At 33.8% G+C, this 20081-nt stretch overlaps 1 protein-coding gene across 7 annotated transcripts in view; it reads left to right on the top strand.

Annotated features, from left to right (window-relative positions):
- The first annotated feature begins 688 nt into the window (after positions 1–688).
- mura (ring finger protein murashka) overlaps positions 689–20081 on the top strand; it is a 32476-nt gene continuing 13083 nt past the window's right edge. Inside the window, exon 1 of one of the 7 annotated variants that reach the window (XM_073963092.1) lies at positions 689–741. The gene's annotated coding sequence lies outside the window, so the exon portion shown is untranslated. Of the gene's footprint in view, positions 1400–1598; positions 2292–20081 lie in introns of those variants that run through there. The other 6 variants (XM_073963096.1, XM_073963095.1, XM_073963097.1 and 3 more) reach the window with 6 other exon arrangements.

The raw sequence follows: 20081 nt of genomic DNA, 5'->3' as shown, positions 1-20081 counted from the left end.
CTTGCAAGTACTTTTCATTTCTATTTAACTGAACTAGTTTTTTATCGAACAGCATTTTGTAAAAGTTTGTACAAACTTCATATATTTGATATTCAATGACGTGTTTGGTAAACCTTTCAAATGCTCTCTTTGTCAAAAGGTGCATTTTAGAATGTTTTATGCATGGTATAAGTAAAGAGGTAGACTTAAATGAAAAAATCTATAGAACCCCTGTTTTTCTTGAATTCCTAAAACTTCAAAATAAAAGCAACAAGTGGGGTTGTTTACAAAGTATTTTTTGAGCATTTTATAAAAAACGCGAAAAATGAATGAAGAGTTAAGTTTTCTCCACATAATCGAGTTGTGAATATGATAAACTGATTGTTTCAATGCAAATCTCACCAATTTCTTCCATACAAATGGTCTAAAAACAATTTTAAAAGTCATTGAATTCTATTGTTTTTAAAATTGTTTGGCATATTATTCAAACACCACACACACATACACAGTTTGTTTATATTGTTTTGAAGTTTTAGGCATACTCGAATAAAAAAATTTAAATTGACATAAAGCTTTGGCTAACCTTTCTTATTAAACCATGGTTTTATGTAAACCTAGCCTAAAATTACGTTTGGCAAAATATCGATTTGCATATCAAATATCGATACTATCGATGTGGTACCGATTGCTTGTCAGCCCTATGCAAAATATACCAATATTTTTTCTTATCTGTCAGACGTTTCAGGTTCAGGTGTTAAGAAGGTAAAATTGTGTTCCATTTGTTTTCTTTTTTTCACAAGCATTTATTAACATAGTAAAAATGCAATAATATATGTACAAGAGAATACACAAACAAATAATAATAACAATTAGCAATATACAATACAAAGCTCGTGCAAATGACAATTTCTTGTGATAATATAACTCGTTTGGTTTGTGTGAATGAAAATAATGAAATCATCAGCTTTAATAACTGTCGTTAAAAAAGAATACACAATACGAAAAAATCTATAAGCCTCGTATATAAATTATGTAAAAAAATGTGTACTTGTAGAGAAGTTAACAAGAGAAATATTTTTCATCTTCTATATACAACCCAAAATATATGTATGCAAAGATATATGTAAATTGTAGTATGGAAAAAATATACATAGAGCTGTGTGTGTATGTCGTGTGCTTGGTGGAAAATCAATTCTTTATGAAGTAACATTGAATTTAGAGTTTAAAGGCCCAAAAAATACATATTTGTACATACGCAATAACACAGCAGAAAGGAGGAAGTGGACTTATATACATACATACATAGTATATAGCAAACATATGTATGTACACCGTATACGTATGTGTTTAAATGTGTGTAAAACGTAATGAACGACGAAAAAGTTTGACAAAAGATGGACACACTTGTCCGATGGCAATGGTTGGTTGATATATATGAATGTAATGTATATATAATACATATCATAGTGGTGCATGTATTATATGTTGTGTATGTTTTGTTTGATCGGTTATAGACAAGTGCGGGATACATGTATTTTTCGATTGCTTTAAATTAGTGGAAATCTTCGAGTTACATATTTAATTTCTTGTTAAAATATGTTCACATTTAATTATTACAGCAAATTTTCATATACCACCTAACACAAAGAAAAGTGTTTATAGCAAAAATAACAGTGTGGTGGTGGGACTTGTACTTGGGCCCCACTTGTTCTCGTTGTATGGCTCTCAAATGAGAAGCACAACTTTGACAATTCACCACATTCATTTTTGTATCTCTCGCGAGTGTGGTTCGTTCGGTCGGTTCGGGTGTAAATAAAAATACAACAAAGAAATCCATCGTTTTGTGGGGCTAATGTGATTAAACAATTCATCACGAACAGACACTTTTTGTTAAAAAAAAAAATAAAACACAACGCACACAAAGAAATAAAAAATAGAAAAAAAACAACAACACAAAATAAAAAATTAAATACAGAACAAAAGATAAACAAATGCTAGCTGGGGGGATTGTATGTATTCAAAGTAAATGCTATATACACTGTATGTGTGTGAACCCCAACTCGTGAGAAACACTTAAAAAGGCAAAGAAAAATAAACGGAAGCAAAAAGGAAAAAGAAACAAAGAGACGCGCAACAAAAACAAGTGTGTAATTACAAGTTGCGTTGCGTATATACGACTTTAGTACATTGCAAAATATTTTCAATATTTCATAAATCGTATACTAAAAATTCGTGTTTTATATTTCAATACAATTGCAAAAAATATTAATGCATCAACCAAACCATTTCCCATAGGATAATTGCATATTAAGGTGGGAATATTTAAAATTGTTTTTTTCTGTTTATTATTTAAGAACTGCCAAGCACTCACACATACACAAACTTTATGCTTTACAATATATTTTCCTTTTCCGGTACATCAGGGTGAATGTTCTTTATGTTGAGATTCGCATTTTGAATATAAAACAGCTTGTTAGTTAAATTTGTGATTTAATTTTGTATGATTGTATGTTTTTTTTGTCTTTTTCGTATTTAGAAGTTTGGCATATAACAATATTTAATGATTTGGGGCACCGTTCACACTAATGCTTACAACTGTCACATTATTCTGTAATCCAGTGGATAGATACCTTCCTATAAACTGTAAAAACAATCCTGTCACACATGATGTATGTTTCAGTTTCCACAATCTTGATGGTTACTTTGTATTGTACTCCATACTTAATAACAAATACATTATGCTATTTATTGTACTTAAAGAAGCTTACTCAGCAAAAACTCCCATTACCAAATAACTGGCATATACCTACCTACATATAGTACATATAGTACTTTTTGGCTGTAACTACTTACGAATCAACCTACTAATTCATTATTTTAACAGCGTCATGTCGCACCGAATAAGTTATCTCAATATTATGTTTTGTCAGAGCCACGCTTACGAACGCTCGTTAGGAGGATTCGTACGTTTACACTTACAGTCAACCAAAAAAGTCTACAAACACACTATAAATCTCGATTTTTAAGGGTAAGGAAACATTTTTATGAAAATCCAAGTACATAGTTTATTTCATATCCCTAATAAACAAAATTAAATACAACAAACATATTTTTCATAGTACGAATAACAGTAAATTCTACCTATAAAAATAAAAAAATTAATAGGGAAAAAGTTTTCATGCACCCCAATGAAATATTGAGATTGCCGTAAAATTCATGGAATAAACAATACAAAATTTTAAATTTTATTGCTTTATCGAACGTCTTTGGTTATTCATGACATCTTTTTGACAAAATAGGAACATATTTGTGGATTAATTGCCGTTATTTAAGGTCAGAAACTTTTTCCCTATTAATTTTTTAATTTACCGTTATTCGTATTATGAAATATATTTTTGTTGTATTTAATTTTGTTCATTAGGGATATGAAATAGAACTATGTGCTTGGATTTTCATAAAAATGTTTCCTTACCCTTAAAACTCGAGATTTATTGGGTGTATGTAGACTTTTTTGGTTCACTGTATGTGCTAAATAATGAAGCCAAAGACGTTACAACTCATTAAGCGTTTCTAAAACACTTCCCAATTAGAAATTTTAAAATGACTCATTTTCAGATAAATTAAATTAAAGAATTAAGAATTAAAGAATCTACAAATTTTTACTACGATAATAATTGCTCCTTTATGATATCAAAAAATATATCGTCACCATAAATGCCCGAAGTCTTAACCCACAAAATTAAAACTTTACAGGAGAAGCAAAAAACGTAATAAAATGAAAACGGTGTTATAAAATATCGAACATATTTTATATCGTGTTTTAAGGTAGAGAAGAAATATATTTTTGGAAAAAAATTAGATTTTTTCAGAATTTCAGAAGCTGTATGGGTTGCGTCTTTTGGTATGTTATTTTCTGAAATGCCAAAAACGTAACCTACAGTTTATTGAGCACACAATTAAAGAAACTAGTATAAATGAAAAATTATAGTCAACTTAGAACTGACTTATTGGCCTACGCGAACTTTAAACTAGCAATCTGAAGGTGTTGGGTTCAATTTCCAGTCTTAACGGTGATATTTCAATGGATCACAATTAGGTGAACTGTCTTTTCCAACCATCATTAAAATTACTTATAATTTCAATTGTATTAGACGGTATTTAAATCTGGAATATTATATTTATTGTTGTATTTAAGTCAATTTGTGGACAAAATATAGTTTATATAAATTAAGTGATCTGTAACAATTTAAATGTAACTTTTAATTCTCATAAGGAATGTTGTCATAAAAGTAATGAAAATCAGTTGGAATTAAGCGTTTAAAGTATTGCAGGTGTTGAAATTTCTTTTTGAAACTTTTAGCCTCTGTGTGTACATCTGAGGAGGATCCGCTGCCTCAAAATTTCGGGAACTTCTCTGTGTTAGACTCTGGTAGTCGTCTTTGATATCAGTTTTAAAAAAGATGATACTGTTAGGATCAAAAGCCAATGTTCGCAGTTTATTGACTGTAGGATCTCCTGTCTTTTTGTTTAAGTAAACCAATACAGAAACTTTGCGTTTTTCTCTGGACCTATTTGATTACTACAATCAGTTGAATTTATCCAATTATCTCTATTATACCATGGGTTGGTTGACAAGACAATCTTTTGCAAACTTACAGCCTAATCGTATCCGTCATTAAAAAATACATCTTTGTACCTATTAGAACGACGTGAATTTTGAGCATATACCTACACGTTTTCGTATCAACATCTCAAATTTTCAATATTTCCGTTCGTTCTTTCTCTTGAAAAAATGAGCAATATCGAGACGACCTGCTTTACATCCGGGCTTCATTTGTCTTGCATTGCCTTACGAATAACCACTTCCTTTGCGTTTTAGATGTTTATTTAAATCAGGGCATATGTCTTCTGTCATCAACTTCAGTTATTTTAATTATGGATTTTTTTGTAAGACCATTAAAAATCTTCTAAAGTAAAAGTCGTTTATTTAAAAATTAAATAAAAGAATGGTCTTTGTGATTTTTGATTAAAAGCAACCATTCTTGAGATATCGTCACCTAAGGGTCAAATTACACATATGGAGAAATAAGCCAAGTAGGAGTCAAAACTGTTAAAGTAACTACACCATGTTATATGTATTTCCATGAGCTTTCATACGTTACCCATTTTGTAGTAATCGGTTCAGAAGAACCGGGTCTAACCCGGTTTTGAACCTGGACTTTTGGGTCAAATAACCCGATCCGACCACGTGGAAATTATACATTATACACAATAATTATAATTTCTGCAAAAATCAAAGACTACATTGTTTGTACTGCTGTTTAATTTTCAAATAATGTGGGTAACGCTTTTTTGTTTTATGAAAATTACAGTACCTATGCAGTTACGTCTACTGGCATTTCTTGAATAGGATCGTTATTTTTAAAAGTAGAAGCTTCAAAGCATGTATTTTAACTTTATGTATCAGATTTCATCAAAAATGGATCGACATTGACCGTTATGGAAGTGGATCTCCAGCCACAACATATGGTGCCATAGGTGGTTTTTACACTCTTCGGGCTGTTTACTCAAGAAGTATGGACTTGCCACTACTTTTGCCATCGTAATTGAGGCAGCGAATGCAAGTTGCTTGAACAAAAATCAAAGTGATTTGATATCAGGTCTTAAAGTGAACTTATCCGAAATTTTGTGTGGGAGGTAACGGATGAAGTGGACAAATATAGCCCATATTTCAACCTGATCTATATCTGGTAGATATATTAGGACCTGTAAAGTATAGACCAATTCGGCCACTCTCTTCAAGAGTTACCGTACGAACAATTTTTCCGAACATGTTTGAAATTTTGTGGGGGAGGTACCTGAAGGAGTGGACCGATATGAGATATGTTCAAACTTAAACTATGTATGGACAAAATATTACTAAGGACATATTTTGGACCGAATCGTCAGATCCGTTCGAGAGTTATCTTTCGCTCCAACCACCTCACACGGTGTCATTGGGGTTTTTTGCAAGATTCATGCTATTTTCTCAGGAAGTATGGACTTGCCCCTGATGAAACTTGTAGCGTCGTATGGAGGGCAGTGAATACAAGTTGCTAAAACAAAAATCTAAGCGATTCGAGAGATGGCCCTAAACTGAACTTTTCCGAAATTTTTTGTGGGAGGTGCCCGAAGGAGTGGACCATATTGGAACCTCATATTACTCTGGTAGAAAGTTTACGCTATACAAAGTATGGACCAAATCGGTCACTCCCTTCAAGAGTTATCGTGCGCCCAAACTTTCCGAACATTTTCGAACTTTTGTGGGGGAGGTACCGGAAGGAGTGGCCCGATGTAGCTCATCTTCGAACTTAAACAGTTTGAACAAAATATTACGAAAGCCAAAATTTTAACGGAATCGGTTCATCCGTTCGAGAGTTATCGTGCGCTCCAGCCAGCAGGACAGACAGACGGACGGACATGGCTAGATCGACTCCAAATTGTCTGAAACACATTTCGTCCAAACATGTTTGAGGCCTAAAACCATTATTTCGATGAGGCACATTTTCATCGTATCAAAGTGTATATACCCTCCTTAGCCTAAAGGCTGAGGGTATAAAAATACCTATAACATCAAAAGGCATTAAGAAAAGGGGTAATATTTTTACGATTTCGGAGCAAAATTTCATTGGTTCAAAGCTGTTATTTAAGAGTCTTCAAGATATATTTGTAAAGGGTTATTCAGCACATTTGGCTCCCAAAGTTTTGCTGGGTATGATTACAATGGAGGCACCGAGTTGCCTGTCACTTGCATGTGTAAACTCCCGTTTACATACATATATGCAAGTGGCAATACTCTTTGAAGAAAAATTTTATTGTTGTAATTTCCCCAACAACATAAAGAAACTTGTTGACAGAACATATTCAAATATGTCGACAGCACTACCTTATTTGCTTCGGTCCTACCCTTTTGTTGAACAGTTTTGAGTTCACAAATGGGCCATATCGGTCCACACTTTGGGTTACCTCCCACACAAAAGTTTAAGTTTATCCGCTAAAATTGTGAATGAGTGAGTAACCGATTAGTTCCAACTATTGCACGTCAAAATATTTCCTCCAGACATGGATTAGCTTTAAATATGGGATATATCGATCCACAGCATCGAGTGCATCCCACACACATTTTCAAAATTGTTAGCACTTATGCTAGTTTAGGGATTCTTGTAGGATCATAATGAAATTTTTTGCAGTATTATGTGCTTGCTGTCCCTTTCAAGACGGGGGACAGGTCCATATAAATAACCATGACGGCACCGACACAAGTGGCTGATGAGCACGAAAACTCACGGATTGAGTATACGTTTCAGCCGAAACATTGCAAATCATAAAATTTCTTCCAAACATACATACATCATACCAATAGGATAATGTGGTTCAGCGAAACAAAATCAAAGCCAGTAGATGCAAACTCAGTGTGAGGCGATAAAGTGCACTGTTTATAAAGAAAACAGTCAAGAAAAATGCAACAACTTCACAAATGCGCTATATTGTGGTATATCGAGCAAATGCAACGTTCGGCAATAATTAATCGTACGTTGTCCTCCAAAGACAATCAATATGCATATATAAAGCATTCAGTCACATGTACACAACACCTTTATGTACATACATTGTATGTATGATTGCATTTAAAACAGGTAGAGTAAGCATTGAACAGTGAGAATTATTTTTATCTTAAATTTTGAGAGGACTTGTTTTCTAATCTAAAGTTTTATTGGCGTGGAATGGGTTACATGCTATTCTTTGGGCTGTTGCTTTGTGTTTGTTATCTTTAACAATGTTTATTCCGCTCCACTTACAATCGATGACTACGTTATTTAGTTACATACATACGTTTATATCTGTCATAAAATAAAAGCAAAACAAAAGCGTAACGTTTAAACATCAATGCGCTTAAACGCTTATCTTTCTACCCTTTCCATATAAATATGACTGTTTAAATTGTGATAAGGGTGCGTGACTTTTGAACATATGGTTGACACTTAAATGTTAGAACAAATTGTTTGTTGTCTCCAACATTTTGTAACGTCTAACGTTTTGTATGGCCAAGCCTGTAACGTACCAGTGACCGGTATCAGTTTGCCCCATAGGTACCTTTATATGTATACCTATGTATTTATGCATGTACATTTTTGGTTTTGTATGTTATACCTAAATACAGTTTATTTACATATTGTTTGTAAGTATGGACAAATCTAGCAAATTTTATTTCTTGACAATAGTAGATCATAAAATTTCTTGCAGAGAATTGGCGTTTACAAACAATATGTGGACAAACTGTATGCCATAGATTAAAAAAGGAACCCTAAATACAGAGAATTATCGGTTAGCTCCAATTTACAAAAGATATCAAGTAAAAATAAATAATAATAACATTGTTATCAGTTTTTAATGAGATACTTATGTGTGCATGTGTATTTTTTCAGCTTTGTTGATTCACACATTTCATTGGTTCTTATCTAAGAAAATAATTAAGAACTTTGTAGATTTGTTAGTTTTATTGGTTTATTATTTTTGATAAAATACTTTTTGGAAGGTGTTCGGTATGCCGTGTACCCTTTAAACGAAGTAGGTAGCTAAAAAATACATTCTTCAAAGTCGTGTTTGATAAAAATCGGATCTCGGTAATGCTTGACAAATAATATTAGGTCAATACGGAAGAAGAAATAGTTGCTTATTACATAAAATGCACAATTTTGGTAATGCCACATATGTACCAATTGGTACTGTTGGACCGCTATAATCCGGGAATCTATCAAGGAACTACATTCATATGCATCACAGTTATAATATGGTCGTTTCCGCAGAAAAGTATTTGAATTGAAAAATAATAATAAATTTATAAAAAATCGTTGGAAGGCGATTTCAAATATTGTAGACTTTCTAAAAAAATTACAAATAATCAATTATATTCAAAATTATTATAATTACAGTGAGTGTCAAAAATATTCGGTTTTCAATTATAGTACTCGTAATAAGACCTCAGTATTCGCATTTATTAAAATGTATACTAATATTGCCGAAAAAGATCGATAATGACCTTTCATTTAGCAATATATTTAACAAAAGTTAAAAACCCGAATATTATTGACGCATAGAAAACAAACTTTTATTTATTATTCTCACTTATAGGGTTGCTGTGGATCCATATTATATACATCTTTTAATAGCCACAGGACCAACATTTTTTTTAATTATTTGCTTTTGACATAAACTAAGTTTTTTAAAATGTCAATAATATTTACATTTTTATTTCATATTCCAAATAATTTTGTGTCATAGAAGTAGGAAATTTTAAATACATTGCTTAAATAAAGTAGTTGGTGTCTATAGTCGGCAACTATTAACCAATTTCCGGAATGCCACAAACGTATGGACTTCAAACCATGCCTAATATTGCCTAAAATCACTAAAAAGTCATTATTTTATTCAAGCTATTTTTATTAATTAGACATTAAAGTATTTATATAACATTTTTGAGCTAAAAATAATGGACAAAGCGCGGGTTTTGTTGTCCTAATGTCGGCATCGGCAAAAATGGCAGAATTACAATAAGTTTTTAATAATTTAGTTTTCTAAAGTGTTCTTTTGACTATTCTCTACCAACTACACAACAATTTTGTTAATTTTTTTTAATTTTAATATAATTACAGACATTATGCTGCATTCTCCTCTAATAACGAAGGTATATACACTTTCATACGGGCAAAATGTGCCTCATCGAAATAATGGTTTTAGACACCAAGTATGTTTGGACGAAATATGTTTCAGACAATTTGGAGTCGATTGAGCAATGTCCGTCCGCCTGTCTGGCTGGCTGGAGCGCACGATAATTCTCGAACGGATAAACCGAGTCGGTTCAAATTTTGGCTTTCGTAATATTTTGCCCAAACTTATTTTAAGTTCGAAGATGGGCTATATCGGTCCACTCCTTCCGGTACCTCCCCCACAAAAGTTCGAAAATGTTCGGAAAATTTGTGCACACGAAGGGAGTAACCGATTTGGTCCTTACTTTGCCCATCGTAAAATGTGTACCAGACTTAGATAATGTTTCAATATAGACTCAATCGGCCCACTCCTTCGGGTACCTCCCACACGAAATTTCGGAAAAGTTCAGTTTAGGCCCATTTCTCGAATCGCTTTGATTTTTGTTTTAGCGACTTGTATTCACTGCTCCCCATACGACGGTACAAGTTTCCTTAGGGGCAAGTCCATACTTTCCGAGAAAATAGCCTGAAAGTTGCAAAAACCCCCTATGACACCGTGTGAGGTGGTTGGAGCGCAAGATAACTCTCGAACGGATCTGCCGATTCGGTTCAAAATTTGGCCTTAGTAATATTTTGTCCAAACATAGTTTAAGTTTGAAGATAAGCCATATCGGTCCACTCCTTCAGGTACCTCCCCCACAAAAGTTCAGAAATGTTCGGAAAAACTGTTCGTACGGTAACTCTTGAAGGGAGTGGCCTAATTGGTCCATTTTCAAATATGGACTATATTTGTCCACTCCATCCGGTACCTCTCACACCAAATTTCGGATAAGTTCACTTTAAGACCAGCCATCGAATCACTTTGATTTTTGTTGGAGCAACTTGCATTCGCTGCCTCAATTATGATGGTAAAAGTTTTTTCAGGGGCAAGTCCATACTTCTTGAGCAAAAAGCCCGAAGAGTTTAAAAACCCCCTATGGCACCATATGTTGTGGCTGGAGATCCACTTCCATAACGGTCAATGTCGATCCATTCCTTTTAGTATCTCCTGTGCAAAACTTTTTATCTTTAATCGTAATCAACATTTTTGTCGGTTTAAACGCCCAAAATTTTTAAAACCCCCTACATACATACGTTTTTTGGCAAAAAATTGTTTCAATATACACAGGCTGAGGGTATATCTCTGTCGGCAATGCCGACTGATACTTTTTTACTTGTTTTATTATTTTCATATTTTGTTACAGTAATTTTGAGTTATTTGAATTCAAATACGAAAGATGCCGACTACTGGTACATGCCGGTGTTAGGAGCACTTACCCTATAATGTTTCAGTTAATGAGTAATCTCATGGGCGATTCGAAGAATAAAAAGTAACATGCAAGTGATACTGCCATACCCTATTTTTGTATGACCGAGAAAGAAATAGTCACCAATGGGTTTTTGAATTTTGTGTGCTCATATGTCACTTACACAAACACTCTTTAGATTTTTGATATTTCAATATGTAGTTGCTACTTCAGAGAATCGCAAGTGGAATAATAATTTGGTATTCCATGCTCCAAATTGCTGCAACACCAATGTATAAATTAACTCTATTTTTTCGATTTCTTTTTCAATTTTCCTCATTTCTTTCATCACATATGGATTGCATAATTTTTATGTTTAAACTGGCTTTAGCCAACTTTCTGTTAAGTTCAGATAAACTTGTTTTGTTAAGTTGACTATACATATGTATGTACGAATGTACGAGTATGTATGTATGAATGACTAAATGAATGTCGAGTTCAAGTGAAATGGCGCTTGCGTTATGCTGCTGCTGCTGTTTTCGTTGTTTGTAAAGTTTTAGAAGAGGAAATTAAGGCATTTTAGAGTTACATACACATTTTCACTTTCATTTGTCCATTGGCGTTATGAGTTAACCACAGCGAAAAGATGTTGACTGATGAATAGAAACATCCATAATGTGTGTACAGATACATATGAATATATTCAGTGAAACAATCAGAACATAATGAAGATTTATTCATATTGAGTGCATTTTAACAACAGTATTCGAAATAGAGTAATGATCATTAATTTCAAAATGCAATGTTGTTCTGAAAACAAAATTATATTGTTACATTTTTTTGCACTAAAGTTTTACTCTATTTTGTAGGCGATAAATCCTGTTTTTAAGTAAAGCTTGGTAATTTTTTTACTCTACACCATGTATTGGACTTTATTAAGAGTGTCATCCAAATTGTAACTCCTCCAAATAAGTATTTTATTTATACGAATTGAAATGTGAAACTTTGGGAGCGAAACTGAAACTATATCGTTTCACATGCTTTTGTTGAATTTTCCAACAGAATTGTAAGGTACTACTTAATTTTTTTTAACCACTTTATTTAACCACTTCCGCGTCTTATTGGGTAAACAATCTCCCGCCAAAAATTCTTCAAAATATAGGACCATTTTGGGTGATAAAAGCTATTAAAAATATACTTTTTAATATTTGTATCCACTGGAGGAGAGTATAACAATCTCTGACATTTTTACATTCTTCGTTTTCAAGATCATCTGGTATTTGTGTTTTTTTTTTTTTCTTAAATTTCACACAACAACTTACATTAAGACCAAGCGTTTCTTACGAAAAAAATCAAGTGTTGACAAAAATACCTGTTTTTTTTTTTTTTTAAATAACGATTATTATCGGTTCGTGTTATTAAAGTTTCTTGTTTTTAATTAAGAAAACATATTTAAGTGTATTTATATTTAGAATAACGACATAAAGCCAAATTTAGAAAAATGTATGATTATAAAAAAAGCAGAACATAAACGTTTCTAACAAAAAGTTGTTACAGTAATAGTATCTGAAATTGAATTTATTTGTGGTTTTTTTAATATTATATACATTATCTGGATTATTTTGTCATCTCCGTTTTTAATCGAAGTTCCCAAAGGGATAGATAGATACAAATCTCAGAGTGCAACTTTGATGGTTTGGAAAAAAAAAACAAAATCATGGATGTTAGGACTCGTATGTTAGAAATATTCACTGGAGAATAGCCGTAGACTATTCCCGCATTTTCGGAAATTGCCACGCCTATTTAGGTCAGTAAAATTGCCAAAGACACTTTATACCTAAAATACAAGGATTCCAAGAAATCTGATGTCGAATATTTCAAAACCTGTAGAAATGGGCGGAAATTGCCACGCCTATTTAGGTTACTTCCCGACGTAAACTTTCACAACGCCGATACACGTGTCTTCTTTTTTTCGGTCCTCTTTCATAATCTGTGCGGGGTTTCTTGTAATTTAAAAAAGTTCAATTTTGTTGTACAGTGTTATTGAAAACATATCACAATTTATAATTCAAGTTTATAGTGCTTGTTTATTGCAAAAACGGAGAATGATATTAAAAAAATCGAACCAATTAGTTTGCAGGTTAGTAAAAGTGCAGTTTGGAACCAGTTCTGCTTAAGAAATTTATAATTAATTGAGCCATCATGACCTAGGGGGAGTTGTATTGAAAAATCTGTATCCAGCGAAGTCCCACACACCAAACTAATAGGCTACGATAGTTTCTCGGGTTTGAAATTTTGCCTGTTAAGGTGAAGATCTTTTAATATTAATTGGAGTTCACCTGAATGATCGAAGATTTTTAAAAGTGAAAAAGGGAAATCGAAGAGATTTCCCACACACTAGAGTTGTGTAGTTCCGAAACGAACTAGTTCCAAGGAACTATTCCGTACGTGGAACTATATCCAACTCTTGCGTTTATATCAATGGTGGGCAAATTGCGGGAGACTCATGTATTTTTTACACTTTTGTGTATGAGGCCGAGAATTTCTGCCCAACAGTGGTTTATATAGTTCCTCTAGTTCTTTTCGCTCATCTCGTTCCTTTAACGTTGCTGTTTAGTCGCTGTGATTTATTTATTACTAGCTGAACCCGATGCGCTCCGCTACGCCGCAGCACATTTATTGTAGGCCAAATTCCGTCCCACATTCCAAACTTCATTGAAATCTGACATACTATATAGCGTTTTTGGTGCATCAAATACATGAAATCGGCCGAAAATATATATGGGAGCTATATACAAATCTGAACCGATTTCGATATATTTAAGCACATTGTTTTTTAGTCCAAATTCCGTCACACATTCCAAATTTCATTGAAATCGGGCATATAAAGCGTGTTTGCTACATCAAATACACGAACTCGGACAAAAATATATATGGGAGCTATATCCAAATTTGACCCGATTTCGATATATTTTGGCACATTTATTTGTAGGCCAAAGTCCGTCACACATTCCAAATTTCATTAAAATCGGGCATATATAGTGTCTTTGGTGCATCAAATACATGAAATCGGACGAAAATATATATGGGAGCTATATCCAAATCTTAACCGATTTCGATATATTTTGGCACATTTATTTGTAGTCCAAATTCCGTCACATATTCCGAATTTGGAGTCTGTATCCGTAACCGTTCTACAGATATTTTCATACAAAATCTAAATTTTTTGGAGGTACCTCCGATTCTGATGCTATATCTCCGGATCAGGGCGGAATTTCAAAACTTTGCATAGCCTATGTTACTATCAGGCCTTGTAGTGATATACTCTGAAAATTTCAGGAAGATCGGTTAAGCGGTTTGTTAGTCCATAAACTTCAAACAAACAAACAAATAAACAAACATACAAACATTTTTCTACTTTATATATATAGATTTTGTCAATTCATCCACCAAACCATGAACACATTTCGGTCTCGAAACTATTTGGAACGAAGGAAACAAAAAAGAACTATAAAAGATAACGATTCGTGAACTATTTCGGTCTCGGAACTATTTGGAACGAAAAGAACGATGAAAAAGAAAGATTTGTTGAACTATATCTGTCTCGGAACTAATTGGAACTATGGAACTGTATTAAGGAACTAGTTCCTCTTGGTTAAAGGAACTAGAAAGATCGATCCGCTCCGGGAACTAGATTACCTAACTCTACAACACACCACTAAATTGTGCGACCGGTTTCAATTGGTCGTGCTTCGAAACTTATACTACCTAACAAATTCATAATTAATTTAATTAATTGAGCCGTCACGACCTAGGGGGACTTGTACATTAGGGTTATGATTTTTTTACAACCTAAGATTAGATAAAATCTTGATTAGAAGGTGATTCGAAAAAAAGCTCACGCACAAAGTCATTTGAAAATTTTTCTCTATGAGCTCTTTGACAATTTTATTAAGTCACTAATAGCAGATATATAACTGAAAATAAGCTTTGGAGCCACACAACATAAGCAAAAATAAAGTTAACGCAAAGACGTGCTAATGCCAACTGTGAAACTTATATTTGTATTTCGTCACATGAAATGCCCGAAGACGCAACCCTCAACGTAACCCTTTGAAGGTTACGTATTTGGGCATTTCAGGTGACGATTTCTAATTCAAAATTGTGCTTTTTGTGGTTGTACCAATTTCTGTCGTTAACTAAAATAAAGCCAATTTATTTCACTACTGATTATTTTAAGAGTGAAGAGGAAGAGTTCCGATCTTGCAGCATTATTCAAAAGACAGACAAAAAAAGATAAAACTATTCGTAATTTTGAGTTTTTGAAGTCAATGTTTGAAGGGCAAAGTTCGATGCGATGTTGTCTCTATTTTTAAACCAATTGTTTTAGTGTCTGGATTTCTGCATTGTCCCGTTTAATTATATGGGATTATGAGATTAAAGTGTGGGTGCCACCGTGGTGCAATGGTAAGCACACCCGCCTTGCACGCTAAAGGTCGTGGGTTCCATTCCCAGGCCAGGCAAAATCAAATTTTTAACGGTGGCAAAACACTCCTCAGTGATGTTGGCGACATTTCCTGAGTATTTCAGCCATGTAAAACTTTCCTACAATTGATGTCTTAGGACACGCCGTTCGGACTCGGCAATAAACAGTAGGCCCCATTGATACGAGAGAAGTCTCCCTTGTCCCATCTGGGATGTTTGTGGAACAATTATTATATTATGAGATTGACGTGTAGTTGTACTTGGCCCAATTTCTCCATAGCTCTGATGGCAAAACAAGTTTTGCCTTTAAGAGGAACGGTCTAGCGAATCCGACATATGCTATGAAATTATATATTTTTATTTTAAGAAAAAAAGTGGCCTTTCTTTTTAAATTTTTATAATAATTGCATGCTTGTGGTATAAATGAGATAGCTATTTTAGCATTTTATTGTATAAAAAAATTTAGTCATGTTGTAACATTCAAATACGATTTATACTAACATGACCTTAACATAATATCCGTTGAGGTCAAATACTATATTTTTGTTTTTTAGTTTTTTTTTCTTGACGCTATATGAGTTTGTTGGCCTTTACAAACACAGCACACACATGCATACATACATACGAATCAATTAAAAAGCTCGATAGCACTCACACCTACACATACATACATATGTACATCTATATGAGAAAATCCTAAAACCGGCAAAGAGTTATACTACCTCCAAATATAATAACAAACAAACGAGTTATATTATTAGTATTCATCTTGTTGTTATTGCTATTATTACACACTCGTACATCCATATATTAATTACAACATCATCGAATGTGTGTTTTTTCTTGTACAAATGTTATTGCTTTTTTGACATTTCTTTTCTATTACAATCAACATTCATTCGTAATCGCATTCTATTTTATATATTGTATTGAATTCATCACACCGCAATTGATCAATGTTTAGCATCAGATAATTGTTCCTTCTTCTTCTATTTCTTCATTTTTTTATTATTTATTTACTTTATCTAATTTTAGATTGTTTTTGTTATATATTTTAGTTGGTGGTTTTGGTAAATGTTTTCTTTGCAACCGTGCAGCATAATCTAATCTTAAACCAAATCTTGCATCTTAAAAACCAATCAATCAGTAAAACCAAACATATCAACATAATAAAAAAAAACGCCAAATATAACGTATTCTTAGAAGCAACAACTTATAAATATCTACTATATACCATAAATATATATATAAAATCTACATACAATATATTTTAAACATACTGTGTTATTTAAATGTTCCCTTTCTTTCTTTCTCTAAATTAAAAAAAAACCAACAAACAAAAGCAAATATCATGTGTTTTTTGTACTATACATTTAATGCCATATATAGTTAATGAAAGCAACAACAAAAATAAAAACAATATCCAGTTGTTGTATATTGTGAGATATATAAAATAACAAAAACAAACAAGAACGACAACAATGAAAAACGACAACAAATCAATCACCCATTGAACTAAACTACTACTTTAATTACTACTACTACTACAACTACATACTTACATCACCACCACCACAACTAGCATCTGTTCTCATTGCAAAAACAATTGTCAAATGGTTTATATAGACGTGTTGTTCCTATTGCTACTATAATTTCTACTACTACTACATAAATTACCCACCCACCGCCACCCACAACAAACCGCCATTACCACAACCACCACTACACTACTACTGTAACCAACACCACTGCCACCTGTAGTAACTACTTACATAGATATCCTTTTACTCTTTGATTAATTGATTACTCCAAATGTCAACTGACCGCTAGTTTGTTTATCCCATTTGTGATTTTTGTAAATTAAAACCAAGAAAACAAACAAAAAATCCGTTCAATCAAGACAACGATTAACTAACCCACAAATATTCGAAATACTTTTTATTAGTTAATACGAAAGGTTATTATTGAATATTTTGATCTAACCGATTTGCTTTCCCACTTTTTTTCTCACCATTCTGACTTTCTCAATTATTATTAATAATTTTTAAATCTACTTTAAATGGATATATGCATATGTATGCAAATGTATATCGTGTAAAACAAAAAGCAAATATTTAATTGATTTTTTGAGATACTCTCAAACTTTTGTTGTTTGTTTTGTTTATTTAAATTTTTTTGGTTCTATATGACATAGAATATGTTTACTTTAAGAAAATACTATTGTACTGCTAGGAACATATTTTCCATTTGTCGTTGGTACTCTGTTTTTGATAGGTCATTGTTAAAAAGTTGAAGCAAAAGCGAACATTTCTAGTGTTTGTCTAAATCCATAATTCTGACAGAAGATCATTTCTATAGAACAAAACGGTAAGGAAAGGATCAAAGTCGGGCGGTGCCGACTATATGATACCCTACACAAATGTGAATATGTAATATATATATGTGAACTATATTCAGTTCTATACTGATTCCAATACAATTTGGCGCATTTACTTCACATTCAAAATTTCACAAAAATTGATCAGATAAAGCGTGATTGCTATATCCAAATCTGAACCGATTTCGATATAATTTGGCACATTTATTTCTACACCACATTCCGTCACAAATTCCAAATTTCATCATGATTGGTCAGATATAGCGTGTTTGGTGCACCAAATACCTTAAATCGGGAGTTATATCCAAATCCGTACCGAATCTTACCAAAATAAATAGGGTGCGTCCTTTGGACAAAAAATGTTACATCCCCAATTTATATGCGAACCGGATTATAAATGCGACCTGTTCTTTGTTTACACAAAATACACGGACAGACGGACGAACATGCGTAAAACGAATCAGAAAGTGAATCTATGCAGATTATGAAAAGGAACTATGGGTCTATTTCGTTTCCTTTTGCATGTTACAAGGTTAGGTTAAAGAACGCGTAGCTGTCATATTGGACAGCCACTTCACTCTGAGACCTTATGGTCCATTGTGTCCATCCTGTAGGGGGTTTGAAAGAGAAGAAATGTATATTACATGGAAAAGAAGAATAGATATCAAAGAATGAGTTAAACAAGGTGATGGAGTAAAATAGTATTAATGGTAGAGAAGTCATAGAAAAGGATGTTTTAGATATAAGAGCGAGAGAGGAGAGTTTGCCACGCTAAGGCGCATTGGTTGGTTCTCGTTGAAGCCATTTTAAACCTTTGGCCAAAAGAAGCAGTTTCGTCGGCTCGACTTGGCAGAACGTTGTCGGAGATGTTGTGGTGTGAGCACTGGACAACGACAAAATAAGTGCTCAATCGTCTCGGTCTCTTCTTCATCTTCGCATAATCTGCAGTAGTCGGTAGTGTCGTCTCTATCCCATCTGCAGGTCAGAGACCTTATCCTGCAGTGTCCTGTGATTGTTTCAACCATTAATTTCAGATCGGATTTCTTCATGGAGAGAAGGGATATAGTTCTTCGCTGAGATAGTTTGGGCCATATTGCCTTTGATACCTTGCAACCAAGTTCATTGTTCCAAATCTGACCAGCCTTGTCCCGGTAAACTTGTTCTAGCTGCCGCATGAAATGACACAAGGGTGGCTTGATAGAGTTGTCGATTTCAATTTCGGTTGACTCCGATCTGCTACGTGCCAGCTCATCCGCTATCTCATTGCCTTCGATATTGCAGTGACCCGGGACCCAGCATTAGGTAACGATTGATTTTAGGTCTTCCAGAGCTTTCCTGCAGTCCAAGACCGCAGCAGACTTGATTGAGTGGGATTTAAGTGATTTAAGGGCCGCCTGACTATCCACGTAGATAGTCCACGGTCCAGTTATGTCCCCTTTTTTATTGCATATCAGCTCTGCTGCTTTCTTAACTGCAAATATTTCGGCCTGGAAGACACTAGAATGCTCGTTCAACCTGTATGAGAGCCGTAAATTGAGGGTATCACTGTAGACGCCTGTTCCTGTTCCCGTTTCCATCTTGGAACAGTCGGTACAAACCTCAATACCGAGTAGAGGTGGGGAATTGTGGGTCCAGGCCTCCCTGTGGGGTATTCGTACATCAATCTTGTCGAAGTGTAACTGTGGTGATATGTAATCACTGATTACTTCCGATCCCAGTTGAAATCCGGATCGTCGGATGTTACAAACCGGATGTTACAAACTAATGCACAAAGACATAATACCCCCTACCACAGTGTGGTGTAGGGTATAAATGAATGCCCGTACTTCCAGGATATACATACAACATCACATTTTCAACGGCGACAAAACTACGTCCCATATCATTAAGCTAATGGGGGTTATCATGAACGGCAATTCCCCGTGATTTTTTTCACTTTCTCCCTTAAGTTGCAACGGCGGAAAGACAAAACTCACGGGGAAATTTCATTCATGATAACCCCTAATATGAATCGGTGTGCTTTCATTGATATGGGAGAAGTCTCCCTGGTTCCTTCGAGGATGTATGAGGGAACATATACATTAGGGATATAACTTTTTGCACTTTTTTGCAAATATCAAAAATACCACCACATAGCCGTGTAGAGCATGAAAAACTATTATGAAATACGGTGTCAATTTTTCTCTACCGCGAAAAAAGTTTCCGCAC

This window comes from Musca autumnalis, unplaced genomic scaffold (genome assembly GCF_047663935.1).
Source record: "Musca autumnalis isolate F117 unplaced genomic scaffold, ASM4766393v1 scaffold_1, whole genome shotgun sequence".
In the NCBI taxonomy this organism is placed as follows: domain Eukaryota; kingdom Metazoa; phylum Arthropoda; class Insecta; order Diptera; family Muscidae; genus Musca; species Musca autumnalis.
The sequence above is the reverse complement of the archived record's forward strand: the minus strand, read 5'-3'. Positions and strand labels throughout refer to the sequence as shown.